The sequence below is a fragment of the Erinaceus europaeus genome, chromosome 12 (genome assembly GCF_950295315.1).
Source record: "Erinaceus europaeus chromosome 12, mEriEur2.1, whole genome shotgun sequence".
Taxonomy (NCBI): Eukaryota; Metazoa; Chordata; class Mammalia; order Eulipotyphla; family Erinaceidae; genus Erinaceus; species Erinaceus europaeus.
In genome coordinates this window covers 45,118,975-45,136,217 of record NC_080173.1, presented here as the reverse complement: position 1 = coordinate 45,136,217, position 17,243 = coordinate 45,118,975, and the positions used below count along the sequence as shown (strand labels likewise).

The 17,243-nt window shown below is 43.8% G+C and overlaps 1 long non-coding RNA gene across 1 annotated transcript in view; it reads right to left on the bottom strand.

Moving 5' to 3' along the window:
* Nucleotides 1-17,243, bottom strand: part of LOC132541908 (uncharacterized) — a 32,099-nt gene that overhangs the window by 3,114 nt on the left and 11,742 nt on the right. Inside the window, exon 2 of the long non-coding RNA XR_009553020.1 lies at nucleotides 915-1,082. This is a non-coding gene — a long non-coding RNA (uncharacterized LOC132541908). The remainder of the gene's footprint in view (nucleotides 1-914; nucleotides 1,083-17,243) is intronic.

Genomic DNA, 17,243 nt, shown 5'->3' with positions numbered 1-17,243 from the left:
TCAGTGCTTCATGAAGCAATCTGTGCAGAGGCGTTGGAGTAGGCAGCTCAGAATGGCAGCTCCTGCTGCCCACATGCCCGCACCCCCAACTAAGGGCCCCACAAGGAGCCTGCACTTTCATTCATTCAACTGACATTCCAAGTGCCTCCTCAGTGTCAGTCCCTGCTCCAGGCATGGAGAGTATGCCAGGCAAGCATGACAGATAAGGAGGTTCCTACTAGGAAATTTTGGTCTAGCAGGAACATAGTCCCAAACAACCAAACAAACAGCTAGATAAAACTGTTTTTTAAACAAATCACTACTTTTTAAATATATACTTGCCTCCAGGGTTATTGCAGGGGTTCGGTGCCTGCACCATGAATCCACTGCTCCTGGAAGCCATTTTTTTCCCCTTTTTGTTGCCCTTGTTGTTGTAGCCTTGTTGTAGTTATTATTGTTGTTGTTGTTCACAGAGAGAAATGGAGAAAGGAGGAGAAGATTGACAGAGGGAGAGAAAGACACCTGCAGACCTGCTTCACCACCTGTGAAGCGACTCCCCTGCAGGTGGGGAGTGGGGGGCTCAAACTGGGATCTTTACGCCATCCTTGTGCTTTGCGCCATGTGCACTTAACCCGCTGCGCCACCGCCAGCCCCCCTTATTTTATTTTTAACAGGAGAGATACAGAGAGAAAGATACCAAGAGAGAAACCAGAGCACTGCTCAGCTCTGGCTTAAGGTGGTACTTGGGAATGAACCTGGGACCTCAGGAGCCTCAGGCATGAAAGTCATTCATATAACTTTTATGCTATCTCCACCGTCCTAGATAAAACTATTAATAAGGAGAGGGGCAGTGAGAGCTGAAAAAGAGTGATAAGATAGCTTGGGTAGCTGGGAATGGGCAGGAAAAGAAGGAACACGCCTTCACCCCATCCTACCTAACACTGAGTAGAACGTGCTTCCAGCAGTCTGCTTTGTAACCTCATAATTCAAATCCAGCACGGTCTGCCAGGGAGGTGGTTCCTGGTTCAATGTGAGCAGACGACAGGATGGAGGGACAGTGTCACACAGGTGGGGACCCTGTCCTCGACCAATGGTTCTGAGTCCTGGGAAGATATAATAGCCTTGGTTATAGCTTAGTGTATACCAACTTACTCTGTTTTTTTCTGCACAGCCTGTAGTCCCTGCAATCAACTGCAAGGGTATTATCCTTTCCTTTTTTTTTAAATTTTTTATTTAAGAAAGGATTAACGAACAAAACCATAAGGTAGAAGGGGTACAACTCCACACAATTCCCACCACCCAATCTCCTTAACCCACCCCCTCCCATGATAGCTTTCCCATTCTCTAGCCCTCTAGGAGCATGGACCCAGGGTCATTGAGGGTTGCAGAAGGTAGAAGGTCTGGCTTCTGTAATTGCTTCCCCGCTGAACATGGGCGTTGACTGGTCGGTCCATACTCCCAGTCTGCCTCTCTCTTTCCCTAGTAAGGTGTGTCTCTGGGGAAGCTGAGCTCCAGGACACATTGGTGGGGTCTTCAATCCAGGGAAGCCTGGCCAGCATCCTGGTGGCATCTGGAACCTGGTGATTGAAAAGAGAGTTAACATACGAAGCCAAACAAATTGTTGAGCAATCATGGAGCCCAAGCTTGGAATAGTGGAGAGGAAGTGTTAGGGGGGATACTCACTGCAAACTCTAGTGTACTTCTGCTTTCAGGTATATATTTTGCAGTAGTTTATGGATACGTGTGAACATAAGCTTTCTCTCACAGAAACTGGTGTATATCTAGGTTATGGGACTTTGTTAGAAGGTGAACCACCTGAGATGAAATTAGAGTGTACTATAAAAGGAAAGGTCTCACCCAAGTAATGAAGCTGAAGGGTTGTCATTCCACACGTGAAGTCTCTGGACACAGTCTGAGGTGAAGCATGTTGAGGTGGCAATTGTTGCATTGGTATTCTTTCCATTTAAAGATAAGCAGACTCCAAGCTGGATTGCAGAAAAAGGGACATTCCTTACATACATGAGGCTCTGGGTTTGATCCCAAGCACTACATAACAGGAAAGGCAAAAACAAATAGAGCAGCATATATGACAGAGTAATGCTCTGCTCTATCTATCTGTCTCTCTCTCTCTCTCTTGCACACACACACACTAGAAAAAAATGAATAAAAGTCAACATGTTTGGTGAGGAAGACAGTATAATGGTTATACAAAACTTTCATGCCTGGGACTTCCGGAGGCGGGGATACAGAGCAACAACAGCTGTGTTTCTCTCCTCTTCTCTCCCTGGTCAACTAGGAACATCAAAGGAGGCCACCCTGAAGAGTATAGGTGCAAAAAAGGATGACAGAGGGGAGTCAGTGGATTAAGCCCACATGGTGCAAAGCACGAGGAGGCAAGGACCGGCGTAAGGATCCCGTTCGAGCCCCCAGCTCTCCACCTGTAGGGGAGTCAATTCACAGGCCGTGAAGCAGGTCTGCAGGTATCTGTCTTTCTCTTCCCCTCTCTGTCTTCCCCTCCTCTCTCAATTTCTCTCTGTCATATGCAACATCAATAACAACAACAATAATAACTACAACAATAAAAAACAACAAGGGGGACAAAAGGGAATAAATAAATAATTTTAAAAAAGGATGACAGAGGACCTAGTAGGGGTTGTATTGTTATGTGGAAAACTTGGAAATGTGATATACAAACTATTGTATTTACTGTCAAATGTAAAACATTAATCCCCCAATAAACAAATTTTAAAAAATTAAAAAAAAAACTTTCGTGCCTGAGGTTATAAAATCCCAGGTTTAATCCCAGCCAGAGCTAAGCAGTGCTCCGGTAAAAATAAATAAATAAATAAATAAATAAAACCTTATTTTTAAAAGTCAGCACATGGTCTGGGAGGTGACAGGCACAGTAGATAATGCATTGGATTCTCAACCATGAGGTCCTGAGTTCAACCCTCAGCAGCACATGTACCAGAGTGATGCCTAGTTCTCTCTCTCCTCCTATCTTTCTCATAAATAAATAAATTCTGAAAAAAGAAAGAAAAAGAAGAATTCCAGATTGACCTGTATTTTAAAAAAATAAATAAAAGGCCATGTGGTAGCGCACCTGGTTGAGCAAATATGTTACAATGTGCAAGGACCCGGGTTCGAGCTCCCAGTCCCCAACTGCAGGGGGAAAGCTTTGCGAGTGATAAAGCAGGGCTGCAGGTATCTCTTTTTCTCTCTCCCTCTCTATCACCCCTTTCTCTCTTTACTTCTGGCTGTTTCTATCCAATATATAAAGATTTAAAAAAAAAAAAAAGACAAGAAAAAAAGCATAATTTTACTGAATCAGCACCTTCAATCACCCAGGATTCTGGCTGCACACACACTTGTCGCCTAAAATAGGAAAATGGGGGGGGGGTGAACCAAGGGAGCCCCAGAGTCATGCCCCTTTCTGTTTCTTTCTTTCCTTTTTTAAAAGATTTTATTTATTTATTTGTTGTTGAGCCAGATGTTGTTGTGCGCGGGCTGCGGAGAAGAGAGAGGGGGTCCGGAGCGAAGAGGAAACACAAATCTTTATTTGCGCTGGCACCTCAGAGTTGGGTGCTAGAGAAGCAGGTTGGGCCACGTGGAGGTAGCGAAAATGGCCGCCTCACGCAGTAACCTTTCCTGTGTCTGAACACCAGAGTGAAGCGCTGGCAAGAGAGAGAGGTGCAGAAGAAGAAGGGCTTTTATAGGAGCAGCTTTCGCGAGAATGGGAAGGGGGAGGAGTAACCATAGCACTCCAGGATAGGATGATAACTCTCCTGAGAATGGGAGGGGGGAGGAGTAACCAAAGCACTCCGGATATCGCGGGGATATAGACAATGCCCTGAGGGCATAACATGGCGGAACAGGCACTCCGAGAATGTCCCAACTCTCGCGCAAACTAGCAGTAGCCTGAGGAGACAACATGGCAGATGTGACTGCATCGGCATAATTTCCCAGCATCTCCCCCTTTCCTTTTATCTAATGCCCAGGGCAATAGTGTGTAAAGTCTGTGAACTACTCAGGGTCAGTCTATGAAAAACCAGCAACGTGAAGGGAAGAAAGCTGCTGTAAAATTGTCTAAAGTGTCCAAAGGGTATCCCAGCAAGTCCAATAAAAGTCTCAATCCAAAGTAGGCGACTAGGGGGAGAAATGGCAGGGGATGAAATGCTGCATGAGGAAGGTCAGCCTCTGGAATTCTGCTTTTCTGTAGAGAGTGAGCTGGAACCGCCAAAATGTGACAGGTCAAAGCAGAAGCAGGAAAGGCAGACAGGCAGTAAAAAAGTTCTGTCCTTGGAGTCTGTGAATCAGGTTCTTCATATCGCATCAGGTGACATCTAGGGTTTCGGGGGTTTGCCACTGTAGTCATGCCATCTAGTGGGTGATGTCAGGGTGTGCAGGGGTCCAGATGTTTTTTTTTCTGGGATTCCTGTGGAAGAAACACAAACAATCTGCTTCTCATGGTTATCAGGGCATCTGATTTGAATGCTTTATAGAAAAACAGGTTTGGTGCCTTGAACCAACTGAGTATTGGGGGATGTATCTTTCCTATTCATTTATGATTATATTTTATATTATTTGTCATGGTAGTCAGCCGTTATCTGGAAGGTCCTGGGTGATTCATGGTGAAAAAGAACTGATCTTTTAACAAAGACTCTAAGGTGTAGGGAAACAGGAACTATCTTATCCCTTTTTTTTTTGTTATCTTGCCTTTTGTTGCCCTAGTTGTTTTATTGTATGTAATTATATTTTTGTTATTACTGATATTGTGGTCGTTGGATAAAACAGAGAGAGATGGAGAGAGGAGGGGAAGACGGGGAGAGAAAGACACCTGTAGACCTGCTTCACCGCCCGTGAAGTGATTCCCCTGCAGGTGAGTAGCCAGGATCCTCAAGCCAGTTCTTGCACTTAGCGCCACCTGCACTAAACCCGCTGCGCCACCGCCCAATTCCCAGGAACTATCTTTTAACATAAACTCTATGGCCATGCCAATAGCAACCTTGAGGGCACATGTGGCTCCCCACATGTCCCCCTGTCTTATGTCATGTTTTGATGTTTGGCGAACTTTTTTTTGTGGCAGGGTGGACTGTGCCTGTCTTAGGTTGGGGATCAGCCTTCCGTCGTACCCGTCATTGGAACACCTGGTCATTTTTGCCCAGTAGTACCAGGTGCCCTGTCTTAGGTTGACTGGATAGCGCTAGTTTCCTCTTACCCGTCATTGGCTAGCCAGCCCTCTATATGGTGGATGTTCTGATGGAGGGGGGCAAATCCTCCACAGCAACTCAATATTCTGCCATGTCCAGCCTATGATAGTGAGTTTGTATAGGTTGCATCTTTATGGCATCAATCTGTTGCCGCAAAAAGGCCACGAGCTTGTTAAGAATTATAGGACCGTGGTCTGGGAGGTGTTGCAGTGGATAAGGCGTTAGACTCTCAAGTGTGAGATCCCAAGTTCGATCCCTGGCTGCATGTGTACCAGAAAGATATCTGGTTCTTTCTTTCTCCTCCTCTCTTTCTCATTAATAAATAAATTAGAATGTTTAAAAAATTATAGGACCTATTGTGAGCAGAAGAAGTAAAACAAACTAGGGTCCTAACTAGGGTCAACTAAGGGTAGACAGGTAAGGAAGGGGGAATGTATCTATTGGTATGAAGAGGTAGGATCATCTTAAGTCTAAGGGAAGCAGTCAGTGTATGTGATGTCTAGGGGAATAGCCATTTGTCTTTGGGGGTAGTAAAGAATGTCTGTGGCATGGGTGATATTATAAAGGGAAACATCTTTAAATTGTTGGCTGACAAAGGCATGGCTTATGGTGGCAAGACAAGATACACCAGTTAAGTTTACAAGAATATGTGAATGTTGTTAATTCACATAGGTTGGATATGGAGGAACTTCTTACAGTTTAATATCTTACCATATGAACAGATGATTTCTCATATGAAGGCTTGAGCTGTAATCACTTACTTGTGAAAAAAATAAAACTTGTAACAAGTTAGAGGTTTACTATAATTGACTTTGGATTATAAGCAGACTCAGGTTACTTAGAGAGTTAACACATGTTAGTGACAATGGTTTTAACACTTAGAGTACTCTGAGCAGATGGGTCATACAAAAATTTTTGGTCATTCAACACACTCACTCACAAAACACAACTGGCCAGTCATAATATAAGACATTCAGGGAAGGGGTAGGAGAGAGGGCTCTGTGAGCCAACTTTTGTAGGTTCTGCCATGTCATATTATGGATCCTGGGATGTATCCTGCGGCTAGTCCTCTTGTATTTCTTGTTCTTCAGAGATAACAGTGCCATCATGAGGGTATTGTTGGACATGGCGGGCAGGAACCCAGACAGGTTTAGAGTAATTATGAGGGAAAATTCATGCAAAACCTCTTCCCATGGTCAATAGAGGGTCAGGCCCTTTCCAGATTTTATCGAGTGGGTCTCTCCATTTGACCTTAATAGATGGGAGAGTAGATGGTGTTTGCCAGTGAAGAATAATAGGAGGTAAGTCCGAGTTATTGTAAATATTAAAGAGATTTAACGTAGTTAAGGCTTTTGCTAGCTGGATGTTGGGAGGGGTACATTCCTCCTTTATCTTTATTTAATTGAGCCTTAAGAGTTTGATGGGCCCTCTCGATAATGCCTTGTCCCTGTGAATTATAGGGAATGTCTGTGGTATGAGTAATGTTCCAGAGGGAACAAAAATCTTTAAATTGTTTGCTGGTAAACGCTGGTCCATGGTCAGTTTTTACTTGAAGATGTAAGCCCATCACAGCAAAACAGGAGAGCATATGGCTTATAAGCTTTTTAGAGCTTTCTCCTGTCTGAGCTGTTGCCCACATAAATTTAGAAAAGGTATCAATTGAGACAAACACATATTTTTGTTTACCAAAGTTTGGTATGTGGGTGACATTAATTTGCCAAATAGCATTAGCTTTTAAGCCTCGGGGGTTAACACCAAGAGTCTGAATAGCAGGTGTTTTTATGAGACTTGCACAGGAAGAGCATGTAGCTAGGATATGTTTTAATTGTGGTAACGGAACATCAGGAAATCGAGCTCGAAGGCCTTTAAGATTAACATGGGTTAGGGAATGAAAGTCAGCAGGATCAGAGACAGAGACTAGGAGAGCTCCTGTGGAGGCAAGGCGGTCAGCTGCAGCATTCCCTTCGGACAGGGAACCAGGAAGAGGGCTGTGGGAACGAAGGTGCTGAATATATAGTGGTTGGGTTCGAGAAGAGAGCATAGAGGCGATTTGAATCAAGAGAGGGGAAAGTGGGTTGTCATCAATTTTCACATAGGAACGAGCAAGCCATGGAAGTAAGTTAACAGTATACACACTGTCAGAAAAAAGGTTGAAGGATTCTGGTACAGCTTTTAATGCAAGGAAAACAGCATAAAGTTCTTTGTACTGAGGGGAATTCTTAGGAAGCTCAGTAAAGAGAGGTTTAGGGGGTTGTTTGTCCGGGTAATATATGAGGGCAGCAGCTCCCTTTTTTCCACCATCAGTGAAGACTGTAGGAGCAGAAGGAATGGGATCTCGAGAGAAAAGTTTAGGTGCTAGTAGAGGCAAAAGAGGTAAAGAAGATATCAATTTATTAGAAGGAAAATGGTTATCTATTTGTCCTGGAAACCCCACGAAGCTTATGGCAAAGCGGGAATGATGGCGTATGAGCCACTCTGTATCTGTGAGAGAAAAGGGCAGAATAATTAAATCCGGTTCTTTCCCTAAGACCTGCACAGACCTATTTCTCCCTTGGCGAACCATGAATGCTAACGTATCTATCTCAGTGAGGAGTCTTGGAGCTCCTCCTACTGGCGTGTGAAGCCACTCAAGAACCCCATGGTCTTGCCACAATGCCCCTATTACTGTGGGGGTGGAGTTGAAGATTAGAAGGTTTACCGGAGAGGAGGGGGAGAATCGAACAAGGTGCATGTCCTGGAGGGCCTGGTTAACCCTTTCCAGTGCCGAGGAGGCCTCGGGAGTTAACTTACGTTCTGAGGAGGGCTGTTTGTTTCCTTTTAACAGGTCAAACAGTGGTTGGAGGCAGCTTGTGGGCAGATAGAGATACTGCCTAAGCCAATTTAAATTCCCTAGAAAACTTTGTAAAGAAGCAAGAGTAAGGTCAGAAGGAAAGGTGACATTAGGTTTTAAGGGACGAATTTGCATTAAAGAAATCTCTAAACCTAAGAAAGATATTGGAGGGATTAGCTGTATCTTCTCAGGGGCTACATTAAGGCTCAACAACACTTATTCATGAGAAAGATAGGAGAAAGAGAGAGAGAGATGCCACTCTGGTACATATGGAGCCGGGGATTGAACCTAGGACCTCATGCTTGAGAGTCCACTGCTTTATCCACTGTGCCACCTTCCAGACCACCCCCTTTCTGTTTCTTCACCCTCTCGTGGATGTCTCTCATCCCCCACCAAAATAGTTTTCAGGTAGATAAAAGTGTTAGATGTAAAAATAGCTTGTACTGCACAAAACCAAGACAAAATAGAATGGGCAGACATCTTGAGGGAGTAGATTTTGGTGAGCTTAAAGTCACCAGGAGAAATCACACAGAGAAAGGTCAAAACGTGAGCCTGTGTGAGAATCACATGTGTATGTGTTTCAAAAAAAGCACAGCAGAAACAAGTAAAATGGCGACTGTAAAAAATGGCGACTAATCCCTAGCACTGCAAAAACGGTATCATCTGTTTTCCATCTACACCATGCCTTGGCCTCGCGTGAGCTTAATGTGCAGCTTGGTGATACGAGAATCCGGCATGAAGCCCAGCCAGTCTATCTTGGCGTTACTCTCAATCGCACTCTGTCATTTCATAAACATCTCATAAAAACTGCAGCAAAGGTGGGCGCGAGGAATAACATCATTGCAAGACTGGCCAGCTCCTCATGGGGCGCGAGCACTTCCACACTACGATCATCATCTCTGGCATTATGCTATTCCACTGCAGAATACTGTGCCCCAGGATGGTTCCGTAGCCCCCATGTCCACTTGGTCGATTCCAAATTATATTCCTCCATGAGGATAATTTCTGGAACCATCCGTTCCACCCCGGTTCTATGGCTGCCAGTTCTTAGCAACATCGCCCCACCAGATATTCGTCAGGATGCGGCATCATCTAAGTTCATTTCCCACGTCTACGCTCGACCGGACCCGCCAATCTACGCGGATATCTTCGCCCACCCTGTCCAACGCTTGACGTCTCGTCACCCAATCTGGTCCCCTACGCCTACACTGAACTTCTCTGTTCCAGACTCTTGGAAACAGAGCTGGTAGTCAGCTGAGGTAAAGAACAAACACCTCATCACAGACCCCTGCAAGTGTCAACCCGGCTTTGACCTAGCACGTTATGATTGGGCCCTCCTCAATCGCTATCGAACAGGCCATGGCTGGTGCGCTGCTATGTTCCATCGCTGGGGAGCCAGAGACGACCTGAACTGCCCCTGCGGCTACAGACAATGACCCACATAGTCAACGACTGCCACCTCTCCAGATTCAAAGGAGGTCTCGAAACTTTACATCAGGCTCAATCTGACACTGTTGACTGGCTACGGAAGAAGGGCAAACTGTCGTATTCTTTACATTGGTTTGTTCTAGCCCTCCCCCGCCAAGAGAATTGGATCAGTCCTGTTAATTCCGCGGCCCGCTTGGGCCCGCCCCAAGGGACCCAGAGAGAGGATTCCTGAGTCCGAGAGTTCCTGAGTTCCTGAGTTCGAGAGTTTCAGGGTTACAGAGTAAGAGAGAGTTCCACAGTGGGAGAGTTTTCAGAGGGTTCCCGAGTAGAGAGTTCCAGAGTTGGAGAGTTCCTGAGTTCGAGAGTAAGAGAGAGTGTTTGTGCCACCGCAAAGAGACAGCAGAGTTCTGTTTGGTGATTAGTTTGTCTTAGTTTGTGAATCGTTGTTCCTAAATAAAGAAATACAGCTTCCCTGCCCAGCCATTGTCTCCGCGTCTCTGTTACCCGCCGTGAAGCAAGCCAGCCCAGCCAGAGCCTATGAAATTTTAACAACAGCAAACGCTAGAAGAAGAAGCAGAAACAAGTCACACAGCCTCTCCTGGACAAGCCAACACCTACTGTGTCCTACTGCCAGCCCCACAGGAGCTCCCCGAGACTCCCTTAGCCTCTCCAGGTTGGCTGCTGTCCCTAAGTGCATGCCTGGGGCCCTGGCTGCTCGACCTTTTATCAAAGAAAAGAGCCAACTGTGCCATGAGTGAAGACTTCTATTTTGAGCCTTGTGGTCCATGGGCACCCTGACATCTTATTTGTTTCCATCCCCAGCCTACAGAGATGCTTCATATAGAGTAGAATTCAATAACTTTCCAATAAATTTTTTTTTTACCAGAGACTAAGATCAAGTTCATCTAAAACATCTTTGCAATTTACCAACCCTAAACAGTCTGTCATTTAAAATAAGAATAGTGTGGCAATGTGTGTTTTTCCACAACATCTGTCACTTGCAGTCATTTCTTTACCTGAGGTTTCCTGCATCTTTTTTTTTCCAATAAATATTTTTAATTGCCATAAGAGTTATCGCTGGGACTTAGTGCCAGCACTATGAACCCACTGCTCCAAGAGGCCGTTTTTCCCTTTATTTATTAATTCTTTAATTGGATAGGACAAAGAGAAATTGAGAGGGGCTGGGGAGATAGAGAGAGAGAAAGAGACACCTGCAGATCTCTTCACCACTTATGAGGCCTTTCCCCTGCTGGTGGGGGGGGTGGGTGGTGGGAGTTTAAACCCAGTTCCTTGAGCACAGTAATCCGTGTAGGACCAGACACTTGTTCACTGGGTAAAATGCACATATTAGGTTCAAGCCACTAGTACCCACCTGTAAGGGGAAAAGCTTCACAAACAGTGAAGCAGTGCTGCAGGTGTCACTTTTTTTCTCTACTATCTCACCCTTCCCTTTCAATTTCGGTCTGTCTGTATCCAAAATAAATAAAGAAATAGGGAATCCAGCAGTAGCACAGTGGGTTAAGCGCATGTGGCACCAAGCACAAGGACCAGAGTAAGGATCCCAGTTGGAACCCCCAGCTCCCCACCTGCGGGAGGGGTAAGTCACTTCACAGGCAGTGAAGCAGGTCTGCAGGTGTCTGTCTTTCTCTCCCCCCTCTGTCTTTCCCTCCCCTCTCGATTTCTCTCTGTCCTATTCAACAACAACACATCAATAACAACAACAATAATAATAATATACCAAAAAACAGCAATGGTGAACAATAACAACAACAATAATAATTTTAAAAAACATTAACAATGAACAAGGACAATGAAATGGGGGGAAAGAGGGTCAGGCAGTAGCGCAGTGCATTAAGCGCACGTGGCACAAAGCGCAAGGACAGGCATAAGGATCCAGGTTCCAGCTCCCGGCTCCCCACCTGCAGAAGAGTTGCTTCACAGGCAGTGAAGCAGGTCTGCAGGTGTCTATCTTTCTCTCCCCCTCTCTGTCTTCCCCTTCTCTCTCCATTTCTCTCTGTCCTGTCCAACAACGACGACATCAATAACGATAATAATGACCACAACAATGGTAAAACAACCAGGGTGACAAAAATGGAAAAAAATGGCCTCCAGGAGGAATGGATTCGTGGTTCAGGCACCGAGGCCCGGCAGTAACCCTGGAGGCAAAAAAAAAAAAAAGGGGGAACGGCCTCCAGAGGCAGTGGATTCGTGGTGCAGGCACCAAGCCCCAGCGATAACCCTGGAGGCAAAAAAAAAAAAAAAATTAAAATAAGTAGTGGTAAGGATCTGGGAGATAGGTCACCCAGTAGAAAATGTGTTCCTGGTTTTGAAAGCCAGAACCACGTGGAAATACCATGTATTGGGCCAGGAAGCTGTGCACAAGAGGACTAGAAGAATCCCTGCTTCACCTGGACCTCCTACCTTTAATCAGGTCTATGTCTCCCTCTAGCCAGGTCTATGTCTCCCTCTTGTGATAACCATGTGTAATTACAGCCTGCTGACCACAGTGTAATCTGAGTCCCTACTAGGGACAGACCATACCAAAGGTGTGGACTGCACCCTGACTTCCCTAATTCCAGAAAGATAACTGTTTCTTGGTGCCCTACAATCCCATACCTACAAATGGACCTCATCTCAGAAAAGGATGAATCATAATAAATGTTCATTCATTATCTCGCTTTTTTTTCCTGGTCATTACTGGGCTTCACTATTTGATTTTTCAGAGAAAGAAAAAGAAGTCAGGGGCTGATCAGTGGCACACCTGGTTAAGCACACATAGTACTAAGCACAAAGATCTTGGTTTGAGTCCCCAACCTCCACCTGAAGGGAGGAAGATTCACAAGCAGCAAAGATGTCTGCAGGTGTCTTTCTCCCCCTTTTCTCTCAATTTCTCTCTGTCCTATCTAATAAAATGGGGAAAATAGCCACCAGGAGCAGTGGATTTTTACTATGTGCATTTAACCCAGTTCACTACCGCCCAGATCCTGGAGCAGTGGATTTGTAGTGACAAGCCCATCAATAACCATAGAGGCAAAAAAAAAAAAAAAAAAAAAGAGAGAGAGAGAGAAAGAAAGAAAGAAAAGAAAATGAAGAAACCACAGCACCAAAGCTTAAGCGACCATGGACCTAAAGACTGGAATAGTGCAGATGAAGTGTTGGGAGGTATTCCCTGAAGGCTCTTGTGTACTTCAGCAACCAGCTCCTGAGTGATGCCATGAGCCATACTGATTAAGAAGGGTATTCCCTTCTCCAGCCAGGAGCTCCATACTGTGTTCTCATTCCTTCTGGTGCTTGGCTTCTCTGCCATGATTCCCACCAGTCCCACTGAAATGGAAAAGCCATTTCTGATGAATGAAGCATGAGGTACTGACTTTGATCCCTGGCATTAAATATGCCAGAATGATACTCTGGTTGCCTCTCTCTCTCTCTCTCTCTCTCTCTCTCTCCCTCTCTCTCTCTCTCCCTCTCTCCCTCTCCCTTCCTCATTTATAAAAATAAATATCTAACAATAAAATATCTAGGAGTAAATCTAACCAAGGAAGTGAAAGACTTGTATACTGAAAATTATGAGTCACTACTCAAAGAAATTGAAAAAGACACAAAGAAGTGGAAAGATATTCCATGTTCATGGGTTGGAAGAATTAAAATCATCAAAATGAATATATTACCCAGAGCCAAATTTAATGTTATCCCCATCAAGATCCCAAGCACATTTTTTAGGAGAATAGAAAAAATGCTATAAATGTTTATCTGGAACCAGAAAAGACCTAGAATTGCCAAAACAATCTTGAGAAAAAAGAACAGAACCAGAGGCATCACACTCCCAGATCTCAAACTGTATTATAGGGCCATTGTCATCAAAACTGATTGGTACTGGAACATGAATAGACACACTGACCAGTGGAATAGAATTGAGAGCCCAGAAATGAGGCCCCACACATATGGACATCTAATCTTTAACAAAGGGGCCCAGACTATTACATGGGGAAAATCAGAGTCTCTTCAACAAATGATGTTGGAAAAAAAATGGGTTGAAACATGCAGAAGAATGAAACTGAATCACTGTATTTCACCAAATACAAAAGTAAATTCCAAGTGGATCAAGGACTTGGATGTTAGACCACAAACTATCAAATACTTAGAGGAATATATTGGCAGAACTCTTTTCCACATAAATTCTAAAGACATTTTCAATGAAATGAATCCAATTACAAAGAAGACTAAGGCAAGTATAAACCTATGGGACTACATCAAATTAAAAAGCTTCTTCACAGCAAAAGAAACCACTACCCAAACCAAGAGATCCCTCACAGAATGGGAGAAGATCTTTTTTTTTTTTTTTTATTAAAGAAAGGATTAATTAACAAAACCATAGGGTAGGAGGGGTACAACTCCACACAATTCCCACCGCCCAATCTCCATATCCCACCCCCTCCCCCGATAGCTTTCCCATTCTCTATCCCTCTGGGAGCATGGACCCAGGGTCATTGAGGGTTGCAGAAGGTAGAAGGTCTGGCTTCTGTAATTGCTTCCTCGCTGAACATGGGCGTTGACTGGTCGGTCCATACTCCCAGTCTGCCTCTCTCTTTCCCTAGTAGGATGGGTCTCTGGGGAAGCTGAGCTCCAGGACACATTGGTGGTGTCTTCAATCCAAGGAAGTCTGGCCGGCATCCTGATGACACCTGGAACCTGGTGACTGAAAAGAGAGTTAACATACAAAGCCATACAAATTGTTGAGCAATCATGGACCCAAAGCTTGGAAAAGTGGAGAGGAAGTATTAGGGAGGTACTCACTGCAAACTCTAGTATACTTCTGCTTTCTTACTTTGGTGCCATACTCCAAACTCAGTCAATTTCTGCTTTGCGTTTCTACTTCTTTTTTTTTTTTTTACATGCATAACATTCCCCAGATTCCCATTTAGCAATACAACCCCCACTATTTCATTCATCATTTTTCATGGACCTGTATTCTCCCCACCCACCCACCCACCCCAGAGTCTTTTACTTTGGTGTAATACTCCAATTCCATTTCAGGTTCGACTTGTGTTTTCTTTTCTACTCTTGTTTTTCAACTTCGGCCTGAGAGTGAGATCATCCCATATTCATCCTTCTGTTTCTGACTTATTTCACTCAACATGATTTTTTCAAGGTCCATCCAAGATCGGCTGAAAACGGTGAAGTCACCATTTTTGACAGCTGAGTAGTATTCCATTGTGTATATATACCACAACGTGCTCAGCCACTCATCTGTTGTTGGACACCTGGGTTGTTTCCAGGTTTTGGCTATTACAAATTGTGCTGCCAAGAACATATGTGTACACAGATCTTTTTGGATGGGTGTGTTGGGTTCCTTAGGATATATCCCCAGGAGAGGAATTGCAGGGTCATAGGGTAGGTCCATTTCTAGCCTTCTGAGAGTTCTCCAGACTGTTCTCCACAGAGGTTGGACCAATTGACATTCCCACCAGCAGTGCAGGAGGGTTCCTTTGACCCCACACCCTCTCCAGCATTTGCTGCTGTTACCTTTTCTGATGTGTGACATTCTCACAGGAGTGAAGTGATATCTCATTGTTGTCTTGATTTGCATTTCTCTGACAATCAGAGACTTGGAGCATTTTTTCATGTGTTTCTCGGCCTTTTGGATCTCTTCTCTGGTGAATATTCTGTCCAATTCCTCCCCCCATTTTTGGATGGGGTTATTTGTTGTCTTGTTGTTGAGTCTGGCAAGCTCTTTATATATGTTGGTTATTAAACTCTTATCTGATGTATGGCATGTAAAGATCTTCTCCCATTCTGTGAGGGGTCTCTTGATTTGGGTAGTGGTTTCTTTTGCTGTGAAGAAGCTTTTTAATTTGATGTAGTCCCATAGGTTTATACTTGCCTTAGTCTTCCTTGTAATTGGATTCGTTTCATTGAAAATGTCTTTAAAATTTATGTGGAAAAAAGTTCTGCCAATATTTTCCTCTAAGTATCTGATAGTTTCTGGTCTAACATCCAAGTCCTTGATCCACTTGGAATTTACTTTTGTATTTGGTGAAATACAGTGATTCAGCTTCATTCTTCTGCATGTTTCAACCCATTGTTTCCAACACCATTTGTTGAAGAGACTCTGTTTCCCCCATATAATAATCTGGGCCCCTTTGTCAAAGATTAGATGTCCATAGGTGTGGGGCCTCATTTCTGGGCTCTCAATTCTATTCCACTGGTCAGTGTGTCTGTTCATGTTCCAGTACCAAGCAGTTTTGATGACAATGGCCCTATAATATAGTTTGAGATCTGGCAGTGTGATGCCTCCGGTTCTGTTCTTTTTTCTCAAGATTGTTTTGGCAATTCTAGGTCTTTTCTGGTTCCAGATAAACATTTGTAGCATTTGATCTATTTTCCTAAAAAATTGTGCTTGGGATCTTGATGGGGATAGCATTCAATTTGTAGATGACTCTGGGTAATATATTCATTTTGATGATGTTAATTCTTCCAACCCATGAGCATGGAATATCTTTCCACTTCTTTGTGTCTTTTTCAATTTCTTTGAGTAGTGACTCATAATTTTCAGTATACAAGTCTTTCACTTCTTTGGTTAGGTTTATTCCTAGATATTTTATTGTTTTTGTTGCTATAGAAAAAGGAACTGATTTCTGGATTTCAATTTCTTCTAACTTAGTGTTTGCATAGAGGAATGCCACTGACTTTTGAATGTTAATTTTATAGCCTGACACCTTACTGTATTGCCTGATGATTTCCAAAAGCTTCTTGCTAGATTCCTTAGGTTTTTCCATGTATACTATCATGTCATCTGCAAATAAGGAGAGTTTGACTTCTTCTCTTCCAATCTGTATCCCTTTAATTCCTTGCTCCTGCCTGATTGCTATGGCAAGAACTTCCAACACTATGTTGAATAGTAATGGTGATAGTGGGCAGCCCTGTCTAGTACCTGATCTGAGGGGAAATGCTTCCAGTTTTTCACCATTGAGTATGATGTTGGCTGTAGGTTTGCTATATATAGACTCCACTATCTTCAGGAATTTTCCATCTATTCCTATTTTTTGTAGTGTTTTGATCATAAAGGGATGTTGTATTTTGTCAAAGGCTTTCTCTGCATCTATTGATATGACCATGTGGTTCTTGGTCTTGCTTTTGTTGATGTGGTGGATCACATTGATTGATTTACGTATATTAAACCAACCTTGCATGCCTGGGATAAACCCCACTTGGTCATGATGAACAATTTTTTTTGATATACTGCTGTATCCGGTTAGCTAGAATTTTGTTCAATATTTTCGCATCTATGTTCATCAGAGATATTGGTCTGTAGTTTTCTTTTTTGGTTGTGTCCCTGTCTGCTTTTGGTATCAGGGTGATGTTGGCTTCATAGAAGCTGGCAGGGAGTATTCCAGTGTCTTCAATCTTCTGGAAGACTTTTAAAAGTAGAGGTATTAGTTCTTCTTTGAAAGTTTTGTAGAATTCATTTGTAAAACCATCTGGTCCAGGACTTTTATTTTTGGGAAGACTTTTGATAACTGTTTCAATTTCATTAGCTGTGATGGGCCTGTTCATGTTATCCACTTCCTCTTTACTTAGTTTTGGAAGTTGGTAGGTATCTAGGAAATCATTCATTTCTTCCAGGTTCTCTAACTTGGTGGCATATAGTTGTTCATAGAAGCCTCGCATGAGGGAGTCGGGCTGTAGCGCAGCAGGTTAAGCGCAGGTGGCGCAAAGCACAAGAACCGGCATAAGGATCCCGGTTCGAACCCCGACTCCCCGCAGGGGAGTCGCTTCACAGGCGGTAAAGCAGGTCT